Source organism: Tamandua tetradactyla, chromosome 19, assembly GCF_023851605.1.
Source record: "Tamandua tetradactyla isolate mTamTet1 chromosome 19, mTamTet1.pri, whole genome shotgun sequence".
NCBI classification, from domain to species: domain Eukaryota; kingdom Metazoa; phylum Chordata; class Mammalia; order Pilosa; family Myrmecophagidae; genus Tamandua; species Tamandua tetradactyla.
In genome coordinates this window covers 62,225,085-62,241,637 of record NC_135345.1, presented here as the reverse complement: position 1 = coordinate 62,241,637, position 16,553 = coordinate 62,225,085, and the positions used below count along the sequence as shown (strand labels likewise).

The 16,553-nt window shown below is 33.9% G+C and overlaps 1 protein-coding gene across 12 annotated transcripts in view; it reads right to left on the bottom strand.

Annotated features, from left to right (window-relative positions):
• The window catches only part of ADGRL3 (adhesion G protein-coupled receptor L3), an 841,123-nt gene that overhangs the window by 804,826 nt on the left and 19,744 nt on the right, over positions 1 to 16,553 (bottom strand). For 9 of the 12 annotated variants that reach the window (XM_077136975.1, XM_077136981.1, XM_077136984.1 and 6 more), the window contains exon 1: positions 8,389 to 9,422. The exons of 1 other annotated variant lie outside the window; for it this stretch is intronic. The gene's annotated coding sequence lies outside the window, so the exon portion shown is untranslated. Of the gene's footprint in view, positions 1 to 7,547; positions 7,746 to 8,388; positions 9,423 to 16,553 lie in introns of those variants that run through there. 2 more of the 12 variants (XM_077136982.1, XM_077136986.1) reach the window with 2 other exon arrangements.

The following is a 16,553-nucleotide window of genomic DNA, read 5'->3' as shown; positions in this document are numbered from 1 at the left end:
CTCCTACAGGATCTAAAAGGCAAGTGAATAAAATCGAATGATAAATCAGTGGTTTGGGACTCATAATATGTAAGTATGTAATCTGTGAAACGAGCTACATAAAGGTTGGGGAATAGAGGGGTAGAGGACATAGTTTGTGCATATTATTGAAGTTAAATTGGTATCAAAGCAAATCACAGTGATACAGACACCAGGGGCAGGAGGCAGGGGAAATGGGCAGTTAACGTTTAATGGGTATAGGGTTTCTATTTGGGAATATGGGAAAGATTTAGTAACGGAAAATGATGAGGGCACCACAGCATTGTAAATGTGATTAATCCCACTGAATGGCATTCTTGGGAGTGGTCGAGAGGAGTAAATTTATGTTGTGCATATGTTCCTACAATTAAAACCAAAAAAAAGGGCAACTAAGGAGACGGTGATAATTGAATGCAAGACGCGATTCTTGATGGAATCCAACAAAAGAGGAGAAAATGCTCCTTTTGTAGGGCATAAAAAATGGAATATAAACTACAAGCGTTACATCAATATTAAATTTCCTGAAGTTGAAACCTATAATTAATGGGGCTACATATATGAATATCCTTGTTCTTAGGAAATGTACATGGCAGTATTAGGTGGTCAAGTAGCAAAATGCATACACCTACACACAGGGTTCAGAAAATGGATTGATAAACCGAGAGACCAACAGATAGACAGATACATAGATATTTAGATAGATGGACGGACGGGTGGGCGGAATGATATGGTAAATGTTAAAATGCTATAAATGTTAAAATTGGTAGATCGGTGTGCCTAGGGGATGCTGATAGGCTGGAGTTATTTGCATAGGGTTTGTATTATTTCTGTAAGTGTGCTGTAAGTTTGAAAGTATTGCAAAATTAAACATTTAAAACAGAACTCTATGTACATACACACAGTATAAGGGAATTAAAAGAATATTTTTCCCTTAAGTGAATCCTCAATTTGTTAAAGTGCTATTAAAACTACAGTGATTAAGTATATTAATCATTTTAACCTCTTCCATAAAGAAGACCTAAAGAGGCAATGTAAGGAAGACACAGTCACTCTATTTGCTGCAGTACTTAGTTTGTACTCTTGTAGTACAAGCACAAATGCTAATTACTGTTCAGCCCTAATGCTAATCTCAGCATTTGCTAATTAAAAGATCACATCTTCTGCAAAGTCAGCATTACCATTCAAATGAAAACATTAATCAGTTTGAAAAACTCAAAATCAATCAGCTGAAAGAAGAAAATTGTAGGCCTCCAATAAATTGATACCAGTGCAAACTCAGGAGTGCAAAAGAGCAAGGGTCAACTTATGTGTCTTACACACACAGATTCACATTCTTAACAAAATCACTCAGAAATGTATTTTATTGTGTTTCAGCATTTCGCTATAACCATTTCAATACACATGCTTTTGCATGCACAATCATGTCATTTGGCTTTTAAACAGATTTTATTTTACATTTGAAGTACTAAAAATGGGATTACTGGGTGGTGCAATGGTAGCTCAGTGGCAAGAATTCTCACCTGCTGAGCCAGAGACCCGGGTTCGATTCCCGGAGACTGTCCACACCAAAAAAAAAAAACAAAAATTAAAAAAATGTGATTAACTGGCCACATTTTAAAAATAGATGTTGCCAAGCTTTCAAAAATCTAATGTAACGTATAAGATATCTGCAGAATAGTAACTCCTGAGAGGCTCAGTTATATTAATTATTTTACAGATTTTTAAAATCTGTCTAGTTTTGGTCATCTTTATCAATATTCAGAACACCTAAAGTACAGCCCGAGGTTATACTTGAGGGTCAAAAATATATTTGTCAGTGGGCCACGGTGGCTCAGCAGGCAGAGTTCTTGCCTGCCATGCCAGAGACCCAGGTTCAATTTCTGGTGCCTGCCCATGCAAAAAAATAAATTATTTTATAAATTTTGGCATATATATATAAATACGTAAATTTATATATATATGCCATGTTTCTCAGTTTCACTCATGAAGTTGTCATAAGCAAGACTCTTGAGTATGACTAGAGATCTCTTTCATGACATTTGGTTTCCTCCCTCTGCCAAAGAACAATAACTAATAGAACCTCCTCTGGGTGTGTGTGTGTGTGTGTATTTGTATGTGTGTTGCATTTGATAACATTTTGTTGTTGTCAATTATTTAAAACTGAAAGATATAATTTTGTTTTCTGTAGCCAAAAAGTGAATACACACTTTGAAAGTGTGAGGATTCATAAAACTTTCAGAAGTCATTACTAACTATTTACACATAAAAGAAAAAACTTTAAGGATAAATAAACTTATATGACATTCTTGCTTGTCAGCAACAGCAAAGTAGCATATAAACTCATAGTACAGCTATGAATGAACGAATAAAATTTCATTTTGAAAAATATGAATTTATGGAAATTCATATGTAGAATATTAATGCAATAATCTAGAACAGAAAGCCAAATTCATAGCCTTATTTATTTGAAAAGGTAAGATGAATTCAGGTCTAGGTAGATTTACAATAATGATTTTATCAAGCAGACAAATACTTTTGATATATATACTACACAGGAATTTTAGTTCTAATTCCTTTTATTAGATTAAGAAACGATAATAATATTACTCGAACAACCTTATGTGGCAACTGTATTTCACAGGAATTATCACTGGAGATTATCATGTTTCTCTACAAGTCTATAAAAACATGAGCCTTTGTATCTCACACTGACTTATACTTATGGATACTAAAAGACCCCACCAATTGCCCCACTGCCTAACATCACCATCCTTTTTGTACTTCAAGCAAGCAACTTGTCTATCAGCTTAGACTTCTTCGTTGTCACTTCTAATTCAGTCATCAACTCCTAGAGATTCTACTTCCTTAGAGATGCCTATAATAATATACTTATCTTCTCTATGGATACTGCCTAATTAGGTCTCGCATCAGCCACCTAACTGCCTTCCTAATAAGGATTAAAACTCTCACATCCATATTCTCTACTCATTGAGTACAGGAAAGTACAAACTTCTTACCACAGTCTTAAGGCCTAGAATTAGGCTCTTGTTATTATGGTATCCAATTGTTTGGTCAAGCAAGCACTTGTTACTGTTAAGAATATTTCATTGATTTAAATTATCAGTAAATTGGCTGCATCTATGGCTGATTACATGTACAATCAACTAAGGAGATTACCTTCAACATTAAGAGAAGTCTTATCCAATTAGTTGATGACCTTAAAAGTAGAACTGATGATTTCAACACTCAGAAGGAAAAATTTCAGCCAGCCTGATTCTCCCGGGAAATTCATCAAAAACCTTTATCAGCGCCCCCAGCTTGCATGGAATTCCATGGGCCTTATGGAATTCCGACTTGAGCATCGCCCACCCCCAAAGTCGCCTGAACCAATTCATAGAATAAATCTTATAATATTTCTCCAGTTTCGTTTCCCTGGAGAACCCTGACTAATAAACCTATCTCTTTATTATTAACCCTCATAAAAATTCCTGACTCCTCCTAACAACCACTCCAACACATACAAACGGAAACACACCAAATTTATTTAAAAGAGTTCATACTCTCTCTGCCACATCATACAGCACAATATTCAGGTCAGTGCCACACTGATGGCCACCACCTAACACCATCTTAGAAAACCAGTTTCAACTTTGTTGATCGACCTGATCTACAATGTGTTTTAAAACCAGAGTATGAATATTAAAATCACAGGTCCTCTTATCAATGAACATAAGAATAAACAGGTAATTCATACTTTACAAGTTTAGATTTCCCAAACTACTACTTTCAGTATAACAAGAATTTTGAACAAGGAGCATTATATCATTCTTCTTTGTCTCAAATTAAACATTTTTATCTATGTCCATTCTCTTAAAATTCTCATACAGTACTATGCCTGAACTTCTAAACTACTTAACATAATAAATTCCTACTAACAATATAGTGGTAATGTTACGAAGAGTTGGAATACTATGTGGATATACAGCTTTGAGTTAACAGCAAGAACTAGTATTTTCCAGCGTCAAGGAAAAATTTAAACCCAATGCTGAAATTTGACGGCATACCCTCACATCCACTCAAATGATGCAACCAGACACTAAAATTTACACAACTATTATTAGAAATATATTCAGTAACTAGTACACTGAACACATTTTAAGATGTAATGAACTTATTGTAAAACTAAAAATGTAATTTTAAAAATTAGAAACTGCTAGATACGTATCTAAAGTCAAGTATTAATCTTCCTTACCAAAGTCATAATGCATGACTAAGAAGAGTCCTAAAATTCTAAATTAAAGAAGATCATTATTTCAGTCATATACATTCAATCATTAAAAGCTGACTACATACTTATGAGTAAATTACAGTCATCCGTAACAAATGTCCTTGAAATTATGCTGTTAATCTATAGAGTTGGGTTCAAATCTACAGCTATGGATTAGCGTCATAATGTCTTAGCATCATAATGCCTAAATTATAATACTTATTCATAAGCAACTTTTATTTCCTTATTTCTATATAATTAAAAATTTTAAGTGTGCCAATATATGTATATTCTGACCTCCTTTAAGGCTTTGCTCAGATTTTACCTTTTCAGTGAAATCTACCTTGACCTCTTAATTAATATGGCAAACTGCCTTGCTTCCTTCCACCCCACCCCACTATTCCAGCACTCCCAATCCTCCAGCCCTACTCTTCTGCATCTTTTATTCCATAATACATATCACTTTCTAAAAGGCAATATAATTTACTCACTTATGTTTATTATATACTATATATAGTATTCCCTCTGGAAGAAAGCAACTTGAGGGCAAACAAGGATCTTTGCTTTTCATTTATGATCCCAAGTGTCCAAGGCAATTCCTAGTTCTGATTAGGCATTTAAATATGGATTTGTTGAATGGTAAAAACATAATTTGAACTTCTTTTTCTATTAACTAGGTAATAAGCAATATAGCTTATCTATGATAACTGTAAGATTTATAATACTAGAGCATTCCCAAAGGATAAGCACAGAAGGAACTAACCCTATTATATATTCTTATATATTATCTGCAACTATTATGTACTTTCTCAATACCTTTCTCTAGGACTTGGGAGCTCTAGTCTAAGCAGCTTTACGTCTGCTATAAGCAGAGCATGGCCACATAGGGCTACTCAACTGAGCAAGGAAACCCAATGGCTTTCATGCTAACTTCATTACTATTTGTTCTTCCACTTTTATTTTGACTTTTCTACAACTTCAGTTCCTTGGTCTCTGAAATGAAGGATTTTGATGGTAAATATAAGATTCTATCCATCTCAAGAACACTAAATTGTATTATTTTAGATATATGGCATGGGAGTAATAGCTAGCATATCTTGCAACTAAAGGAGTATACATTATATATGCAATATATGTATAATATACATATATTTATATATATACATATATTTATATACACACACACACACACACACACACACACACACACACATATATATATATATATATATATATATAGTACATAATAGAAGTGCGAGAGCCAGGGTCTTAAAAGGTGAGACAGTATACACAGAAAAGTAAAAGTAAAGAAGAGATAAGAAAAGAACAACTGGCATAGATCTAACCCACCTCATTTCAATCACTGAATTGCCTAGATAGATGGCATGATTCTAAGGGAAAATATATGTGTAGAAGAGTGCAAATAAAACCCAAGTTTAATACCTTAAATAAATGATAGTATTATTAAGGAAGATTTACATTGTTATTAATATATTCAAATAAACTAATGACTTTTTCATAGTGAATTTTAGTAACAATTAAGAAGCAAATGTTTTAAAATTCTGCATAAATACTCAATAACATAATTCACAATAGAGCTACATTACAGAACCATTCACGTATGGTCACTCTCTAGACCCAAGCTAACAAAAGCAAGAAAATCACAATGACTCTGATTATAACATTGGTAAGTTGTGGTGACAATTACACAATATCATGGCTTCCTATGGCTAAGTTCTGCTAAGTGTCCTAATGAAAGCTGAGGACCTATTCCTAACATACTATTTTGGCAGTCTTCACCTATTTAATTAATGACATAAAAGCACATTTTCTAAGTGCCAGGCACTTTATTAAATACTTTACATGTCTTAATTTAATCCTTTGTAATAGCCCTGTGAGCACCATTTAAAAGTTGAGTAAACTTACTTTCCCAAAGTGACACTGCTAGTAACTGACAGAGTTGGACTTCAAACCTTAGCAAACAGACTCTAAAATCAGTATTCTATCTCTTTATAGCACTTAGTTTATTTAAATATAGACAAGAATATATAATATAGTATAACATAATATGTTTAAAAATAACTGTTCAGTTTTTGTAATGAATAATACTGATGATAGCATCACATTGTGAATGTAATTATCAGCACTGAATTATATAAAGAATGTGGTTAAAGGGAAAATTTTAGGGTGTGTATACGTTAGAAAATAAAATAAAAAAAAACATAGGACTTTATATGAACCCTACAGTAAATAATGGAGTATAGTTAACAGTACAATTATAAAAATGTTCTTTCATGAATTTCAAGAAATGTACTGCACTAATACAGTGTTAATAAAATTGTGGTATATGAGAACACTGTATTTTATTCATAAATTTCTGTAAACCTACAACTCCACAATGTGTGTGTGTGTGTGTGTGTACATACAACTGGGTAAAGAAAAAACAAAAATAAATAGATAATTGATCATATACTCTGCTTCATAAACATGGTTGTTTTTAACTGTCTTGGAGATTGAGCACACCATTATCTCCATTGTTTTCAGATTTAGGAAATTGGGGCTCGGGGAAAAATTAGCAAGTTGAATAACTTGAACAAGGTCCTATCGCTATACTTTTCCTAATGTATCTGTCTAGAAATGTTTTCCCCAAACAGTAATCTCTTTGTTTCTTTATTCCAAGGTCTCTTTCTGGCCTTGTAATAGTTACAGAGTCATAATGAACTCAGTTATAAAGAAAAAGACACAACTAACTGGGTACTGTAAATTACAATGCATATATCTGAGACCAGGAATACCTTTAATTACTTTACATTTAGCATTTACCATATGCCCATGGTGGGCAAGACCCAGAAGATAAACTGAAGAGCATTCACACTATCTCTGCATGCCTTATTTATGGAAATAAAGCAAGTAAAATGACACTTACAAAATGCCCCAATAAATGCTATGACGAGGGTAATGCCACAGGACAACCTTACACAGAGTTGGGGGAAACAATGTCTGGGCACTAAACAATAAGTTTGATAAAGGTGGGTAGAAAAAGGAGGACAGGGAGGCAGAAGTATCCCCATTAGGGAAAGAATAAAGGCCCAACACTGTGAGATTATTTGTTTGTGTTTCCCAACCGCCTCCATAAATTGTTTCCTTATGTGAATCACTAGTCAGCTGTTGGCTTCTTCATTCATCAGATGTTTTCAACTTCATTTGCTTCCCCACCCAGTTGCCAGTGAAGACTGGAATTATAGCAACAGCTTAAGCCTACCCAATGAAAGCAAGTTGATGTAGTTTTATTGCCACGAACTGGTTATTTCTTCTGCTTGGGTCAAGTCCCCCATGCTGCCATGACCATCTCCTCATGACCTTCTTTCTACAAATTTTCATTGTTGACCCATTCCAAGCAACAGCAATTTCACCCCTGTTTGCTTGTCTAGCACAATATGTCTCTGCTTGGACTATATGCCTGCAATAGACAAAAACAACCTGACGTGCACACTTTCCCCCAGAAGGCTGTACTCTTTTATCTAAGACTAAAATGTCAGATCATGATAAGCAAGTTTGATAAGCCTCCAGATATTCTTAGGCATATCAGGGATACAAACCTTTAATTAGCACATAATAACTATTTCGCGATATGTATAAACAAAGCTATACTACTATAAAAATCATTTGAACCAGGTTTGGAATACACTGTAATGTCTATTTTTCATAAGCATAACTATCAAATAAAAGAGAGACATTAGGGATGAAAAGGTTTAAATGAAATGGGAAAAATTTATTTGTTCCTCATTATAATTTCTTAATAAGTTACTACATATCCACAAATTTAAAAATGATAAGGAAAGACTGCAGCATTTGGAACATTGACAGCATTTGAAAATTCTACTAAGGACTGTTTTTTTTTTTTTTTTCACTTTAATCACACTGGGACAAATCTGGATGATCTAAAAATAACTCAAATGTTTTCAACTTCATTTGCTTCCCCACCCAGTTGCCAGTGAAGACTGGAATTCTTCAGTAGCGATAAAAATACTAGAATGGCTACTAGCCATTTATGTGCCAAGAACTGTGTTAAATACTTCTGGCAATCAGTGCTGGTCACTTACCAGATATGACTCCCTCCTGTTTTTTTCCTTACTTTTGTCCTTAATTTTGCTCAGGACTGCAATAAAACTCTTGCTTCCCTGATACCCTTGTAGCCTGGGGTAGCCCGATGGCACACGACTGCTGAAAGGTGCATAAACAAGTGGTTTCTTGGTTTTCCTTTCCAGATCCTGGTGTTGCCCCCTCCCAAACTAAGGCCTCCCCCTCCCTCACCTGGCAGCCTGGAATGTGAGTGGCTGGAAGGGAAGGCTCTGTGAGGCAACAATGTTTAACACAAGGATAAGGCTAGTGGGTCAGAAAGCCAAAGGACCAACATCATGAACCTGCTATACTAGTTTTAGACTCCTTATCTCCAGACTTGCCTCATCAATAACTAGATTCAAAGATTTACTTCGAAAATTTATCTCTACAACTCACCTGGCACAGGCCATCTTATAACAGTTCATTATTCATGTACAGATAAACAAGGCTTCAGTAAGCACATAAGCAAAGATACAAACATGCAAAATGCTGGAGCATATTCAGTAAACCAGCAGGCAGCCTAATATGGCTGGGTTAGAAATTCCAGGGAGACCACTTTCTTATGGTCAGGGCTTCCGCCTACAGGCTAGAAGACCACAGCACACACTTCTAAAACACTTGCTTTTCCTCTATACCACAGTCTCCCCTCAATTAAACAGACATTGATCATATCTGCACCTGTGCCAGAAACTATACTGAGCTGAAGCACACAAACATAAATAAGAAATGAACCCTGTCCTCAGTGAGCTAACAGTCTATTAATTGCTTGTGACAAAATAAGAGGGATTTAATTCATGCTGCAATATAAGAGTATATATAAAGACAAATTTCTCCACATAATGGTTTGTTAAACATATTAAGGAATAAAGACGGTCTTTTCCAAATGATCTAAATTTTCATTTCTCAGCTCTTGCTATGCTTAAAGTTCAGTCCTGTTTTAATCTGGAACATTTACATTGACCGCTCATCCTCTTCTACAGGAACAGTAGTTACTATGAGTGATATGACTGATGAATATAGAATTTCATAATATTATAGACCTAAAAATCAAACTAGATTATTTAACTTTATCATGTATACATTATCACTTGGATATAGAATTTGCCATGCCCTGGAAAAGATTATTTAAATGGTGATATATATGTAATGTTAACATCAGTAACATTTAACGATACCCTAACAGTTATACATATATATTTTTAGACGGTATCATGCAAATATGTACTGCAGAAGAGTAAAAAGGAACATCATTCTCAGAGCTTCAGGTATTAAAAGGGGCTTATCAAAGACTGTGATTAAAAAACTAATATTTGAAAACACAACTATCTGTCATTACCATTAAAAATAGTAAATAATAGCAAAATTTACTGACCTTACATATCTCAAACTATAAGTTACTCTGTATTTAAAAATAAAAACCAAATGAAATTTGAATAAAATCTGCAATTTAGAATGAAATAGTATTGTACCAAGGTTAATTTCCATGTTTTGTTCATTGGCCTAAGGTTATGTATCATGGTAACATTAGGGAAAGTTAATAGTAGATCTGAACTCTCTGTAACATATCTGCAACTTTCTGTAGGTCAAAAATTGATACAAAACTAAAAGTTAAAAACAATCTCTAGCTCACTTGACACAAATTTTTAGAGTAGCTTGCTGAGCAGTCCAGATGGCACAAAACATCAAATGAAGACCATTTCAGACGTTCCAAGCTTCAGAATATCAGCATAATACAGTTTCTACTGACTATGTTGAACAATTAGGGCTTATAAGCCTTTGAATTTTGACAAAAGAGTGGTTTCACTATGATGGATCCATGAATGGAACATGAAAATCTAAGTGCTACATTTGAACTTGTTAAGAAAAACATTGTATTTCAGTACTTGTAAAATTCCAAGGCTCAGCTCAGTCAAGAAAAGAATTTAAAAATGATCCTTCTTTTCCATTATGATTGTAATATAATTCTCAGAGATAAGAAACATTTGATGGGAAAACGTGTTGCCAGAAGAAAAGGGAAAACTTCTCCAAGTAAACCTACAGTCTTTTTTGTTTGTTTGTTTGTTATTTTAAAGAAGTCATTCATTTCACCAATTGGATGACCACAGATTTGACAAACATCTTTGAAGCAAAACAAAGATTTAACTCCTTCATTCACACAATATTCATTTATGAAGCACCTATTATCTTTTAGGCACCATAATTCAGGATAAGCTCCAGAAAACAAAATTCAAAATGAAAATATTTTATGAGTATTATATATACATAATTTATTCCCAAAGCACAAATTACTATATTAATCTAAACCTACATATGAAAGAGGTCAAATGTTTTGCAGTAGGAATATCTTTTCCATTTCTACCAGTGAGAACTCAAATATCTCAATTTACAAAGATAATGAAGCTCCACCTTTATAAACCTTTGTTTATTCTGGGGATATGAGTGAAGAATTGGATTTCTAGTATTGTCCACTTTTCATTAATTTTTTTCTACTACAGCTAAGGTCACTAGGTGGGGTGAAATTACAACTTCATGCCACATTTGCATGTAAGCTGTTCCTCAAATGGTTTGCTAGGCTTTTTGAGGTGGAAGCAGACACCTCTCAAGGGATTTACCTATTCCTTCATCACACATGTTAAGGCAAATAAACAAAGGTCAAATATACTCTATCGTTCAGAGATTATTCATTTTTAGTAGCATTTTTTGAATTTCACCTAAGGTCAACCACCTGAGATGAGTCTTATAAAATACTTTTCTGCTATTCATGCCACATCAAACTCTCTATTCTGCTGTTAATGACTCCAAAGTTAAAATAATCACACATGCATAGAAAACAAGAAATTTTTGACATTGTGGAAAGCTACTGGAGCCTCAAAAAATAAAATAAAAGATTTCCTTGTCTCCCACAAGTCAAAACGAAATGAGTTATTTGCTGTTACAAATCCTAAAGCTTATCTATTTACTGCTAAGATAAACCTACAGTTTTTTTTTGTTTGTTTGCTTGTTATTTTAAAGAAGTCATTCATTTCACCAATTGGATGACCACAGATTTGACACTTCTAACATTGTTAGGAGGAAGGGATGTGCGAATGTCTGGTGGGAGGCATGATTAATTGTAATTGGATTCAGAAATGTTAATGTTCAGGGTAATACTTGAACAGAAAAGGAACAATAGAGAATTAACTCTAAACTTGGCAAAAGGGACTCGCATGTAATGCAAGATGAATCATTGTAAGTTCTAGATGATCATTTTGGGGAAGACAAGAATTGGAGGATGAAGAGGTCTGAAAGGCTGTTATGGAAAATGAGAACTTGAGGGCTTTGAGAGAAAGAATCCAGAAAACGAAAAGGTAAAAAGCAGTAATGGAAAAGATATTAAGGGAGACTATGGAAATATTTACTGGATTTTCACTCTGACAATGGGCCAGGAAAGAAAAAAGACATGGAACCAAATCCAACAAACTCAATGAGCTAGGGTTATGCAAGCTGCAAGTACAGCTTTGACTGCTGACTGAGAGCTCAGAGAAAGGACCTTGCTTCTCATAAGAATGAAGTGAGCATAGCTTTGAAACTAAACTGGATATCACTAAAAGAGAAGAATGAAGGAAAAATACAGATAGCTGCTAAACAGATGTCTGCTAAAATACACTAACTTATATTGTAACGAAATGAGTTGCTTCGTTAAAATATAAGTTAGTGTTTACAAAAGACAGTATTTGTAATTACCTACACAGAAAAAAGTATTGACGGTAATACTGGAACTATTTTTCAAATGTGCATTTTACAGAATAAATCATTTTACCTGGTGGTTAAATAATATATTTATTCCCCCAGACAGCACTGAGTTTGAAGAAAAGGAGGACCGAAAAGATACTGTTTCCCTGGGAATAGATATAGGAAGATGGGGAAATGGGAAAGCCATGCATTGGTCAGTAGCTACATGTAACTGTGTTGTTTCTAAAACTGTCAGCCATACAGAGCAGTTTAGCTACAGGGCCTCCAACTTAGGAAGATGTGTTTTGTTGGAAACTTACTAGCCGACAGTTGATCCAGGAAATGGCACATGTAAGAATATTTTACTATAGGAATGTTGGCTATTTCCATCTTGGATTATTGGATTGTCCCTTTGTTCTACCAGAGTACAAACTGCTGAAGTCCATGGACAAGTTAGTACCACAGGATGAAATGACAGAACTGACTGTATCTTTACCTCCTTTTACCAAGGGATAAAATACAAAGCAGGATCCTGCACAAAAGTGAGAGGAATGGAGAAAAAAGTTAAAAGAAAATGAAAGAGAGAGACTCTGTCTTTTCCTATTCTTTATATCATTTGGAAATTTGAACAAAAAGAGATCACTGAATTACATTCAGAAGATGAAGTTTTATGAAGAGGAAGATCCTCTCCTATTGCACATATACCATTTTCCTACTCCAAGAAGCTTCATAGAAGGGAGTCAAAAATAGTTATATATCACTATAGAAAGATAATGGGGTGGGCAAGTGCTTGCAGACTCCTGGAATCCACCATTCCTTGCTCAAGTACCTAATAAAAAATGCCTAAGCGTCTATGAGCCTAAAGGAAGGAACACAGAAGTTAGCCGAGTTGTTATGCTTAGACCAGGTCAACAGAGGACCCAAGTGATGATACCCTCAAGAGAGCTTTGGCGTGTTCACTTCTGCATTTCTAAGTTACCACTCTGAATTTTAATACTCTACTCATACATTTTAAACAACACCATTCCCTAGAGATACCCTTATTTTCTGATCTTAACATTTAGCTTTATTATACAACTTTTCTTTCTTTCTTTCCTCATAGAAAATCTGAAAGATCCAACCCATTTAGTTTTTCTCCAGTTAAAAAAAATAACAAAGGTGCTATGCTTTAGTAAAAAGCAGCAAATCTGTAATTTGGAAACTGTTTTAAACCGAAGTCCAAAATAAGCATGTACATTTAAAGCTTTTTGGCCATTACTGTATTAAAACTGTAATAACTTTTTTAAAAAATTAGAATAACATAAATTATAATGGCAATAAAGGCTCAAATAAGAATATGTAAACACACTTTAAATATTTATAAATCTACCCAATTAATTATAACTGTAGAAAAATAAACACATTTAAAGTATTTTGGAAACTGGGAGACAGACAATTGCAAAGGTAGTTTATTAGATAAAAAAGCTAGCATCAAATCAGACTTTAAGAGCCCACATAGTATACATAAAGATTATTTTTGGAAATAAAAATTAAAGTATTAAAATTATTCCAAAAAGTTATAATTTATCAATTTAAAAATTTTATTAGTAAAAACATTCACTCAGTAGCAAGGAATAAAGAATTTAAAATGAGAGGCTATTGAATATAAAGACACTTACCTAGTACACAGTGAAGCAACATCTCTGAAGGTAATATTTGGAAACATCCCCAAATCACTCCTTTCACTTAAAGTCTGAGATTAGTTAGCATTTTGTCCTTGGAAACAGGTTGCTTGTTTTTTAAATTGTTGTTTCTGTTCTGTTTCACAAGACATAGTAAGGCACACAGAAACTAGCCAATGAAATAACAAGCTAACTCAGAACAACTTACCTTTTCTGCCTATCATTGAGCCACACTCAGAGTCAAATATCCTCAACTTCATAGGAAAAAAATTAAAATAAAATATGGGCTGTTACCCCACAGTGTGTGGGCAAAACACCCACGATGTTGACACATCTTAAATACAAGTGGAGACTTTTGACTGACACCACCACTCACCAATCCGGTTTTACACCTACATTCAAAACCATTGTGTTCCAGGAGAAACTGAGACTATTATTTCATTTCTCATTCAAGTCACTGAAGCAAGATTGCCAATGAGAAATCCATAAAAGGACAACTTTGCATCACTGTATTTTCATAACTGCAAATAGTATCTGCAGCTGTAGAGTGCCCATAAATGTACTTTCCTCTCTTTCCTCAAAAAGGAATAATAAAAGCAAGAGATGATAAAACTACATCTACGATTTCCCCCTCCCCTTGGCATTTGAATCTCTCTCCAAGAGGAATTTTGTGAAGCAATTCCAAACAATTTTCTATCTACCAATTAAGAACACTTTCAAAACTTGCTTTCTGAGGAGGACATGACTGAAATTGAGATGAAAGAGAGTCTGACTTTGGCTGGCAAGGGAATCTGAGACTCACCATTAATGATTACTTTTATAGGTGAAAATAAAATCCCACCTCATCTCCACTTTCTATATTTCCACAATAAATAACCTAGACAAATACTCACATGATCTAGAACAATCAATTAGCTCTGGTAGTTAAGGCAGCTCAGTTTTCGACCATATTACCCATTTTCCCTATAAGCGTACCACAAATTTGACAAAAATCAACCACTAAAATATATCAAACCCAGGCCAGAGACCCAGGTTTGATTCCTGGAGCCTGACCATGCCAAAAAAAAAAATATATATATATATATCAACCCCCTTGTCACAATCACTGTATATAACATAATACTGGATGACCCTTTGACATAGAGTATATTTAAATTTAAAATTTTTATTATTACGGGAAAGTGATGTTTTCGATATTGTCTTCAGGGAAAATAATTCACTTTGTGTTCTGGGTTTTCCTTTCTATCTTCCTTGGCTGCATAATTAGAAGACTTGAATAAGGAATTTCATTCCTTATCAGTTTGGTCCCTGCACCTTTCATGAATCCCTGCCATTCTTCTCACTGGCATTTCTAATGGAGCTTGAAATTAACTTTTTTTTTTTAACCTTATGCATTATCTTATTTTGTTTTGTTGGTCTAGGTTTTGTTTTCTTTTCATGTTTTACTTTATGCACCATCTCAGAGAAGTCAGTACAGCTCCCCAAGCAGTTTGTCTTAATTGATGCTTCAGAACCAAAGAGAATAGGGAATGCATAAAATATTAAGACTTAAGCTTCTGCCACAATTTTCAAAAGAGCTGAAAGAAAGGTAAAGATAATGGTTTTATATTTGAAATAAAAAAAAATGTTAACCAGGTCAGAAATTTAATATAACTTTGGAGAATAAACCACCCAATACTATCTTAACAAGTAGCCTTAAGATACTATAAGATTAGCTCAAAGGAATTCTCTTATTTCTCCAACTAATGTGGACAGATAATCTAAATGAAAAGTAGAATTGAACTCAATGCCTCCAGAAGGATAAGGAAAGCGAAATTCATTAAAAAAAAAAAAGTCTAAAAAGCTTCTCTGCAATTATGGTTATGATGGAGTTGGCACAGCATGGTTTTAACCACACAGAGGATTAATATTTATTTTTGACAAATGTAGCTAGAAAAATGTTATTATATCCCCCCTTTATTCACGAGAAGCATGCTGACTGAAATGGATTCATTTATCTAAGCTGACAGCTAGACAAAACTATATTGCGAATATTTTTTATCTCTGATTAAATAAGAATTTGGCAACATCTGGTTCACAATAATGATTAGGCAAATTTATTCAAAATGAGTTATTTTAGAAATATGCTAAATGTCACACTGTGTTAAACAGTTCTTTTTAATATTCCATTCAAAAATAAATACATAAAATAATAAAACAATTTCCTTGTAGAAGATGGTATTAATTCTAATAAAGGACTCAAAAACTGATGGATAAATTACTAATTCACTTTTACAGCAATTAGGATTATAAGTAAAATCAGATATTTGGTTACCCAGAACAAGAATTTCAGGTTTTTTATGCTCATTCAAAGTTGTTTCAGCTATCAAGAGAGATCTAAAACTGTATCTCTTTTATATACAATAATTAGGGAACAAGAGAACACTTCACATTGAAATAGCAGTTCTTTAAGAGGACATAAATACTGACATCATGTTCCAAACCTCTCTTTGAAGGGCAAGTTCTCCCAGGCCACGCATAAAGCCCTGGTTTATATCTAGCTGCAGTTTCTTTCAGAATACCTGGGGTCAAAACATTCTTGAAACCTATATTGCTTCATTATGTAAATCAGTTGTATGATTTTTCTTTACAATATTCAGAAAATTTGATACATATCACTTAACTATGACTCCTCAGAGTTTCATAGTTGTTTCTAAAACTATTCCATTCAACGTGAGAGAAGTTTATTCAAGATAAAGACTCAATGCCCCCAGTCTCTGTCACAGTATTCCTTT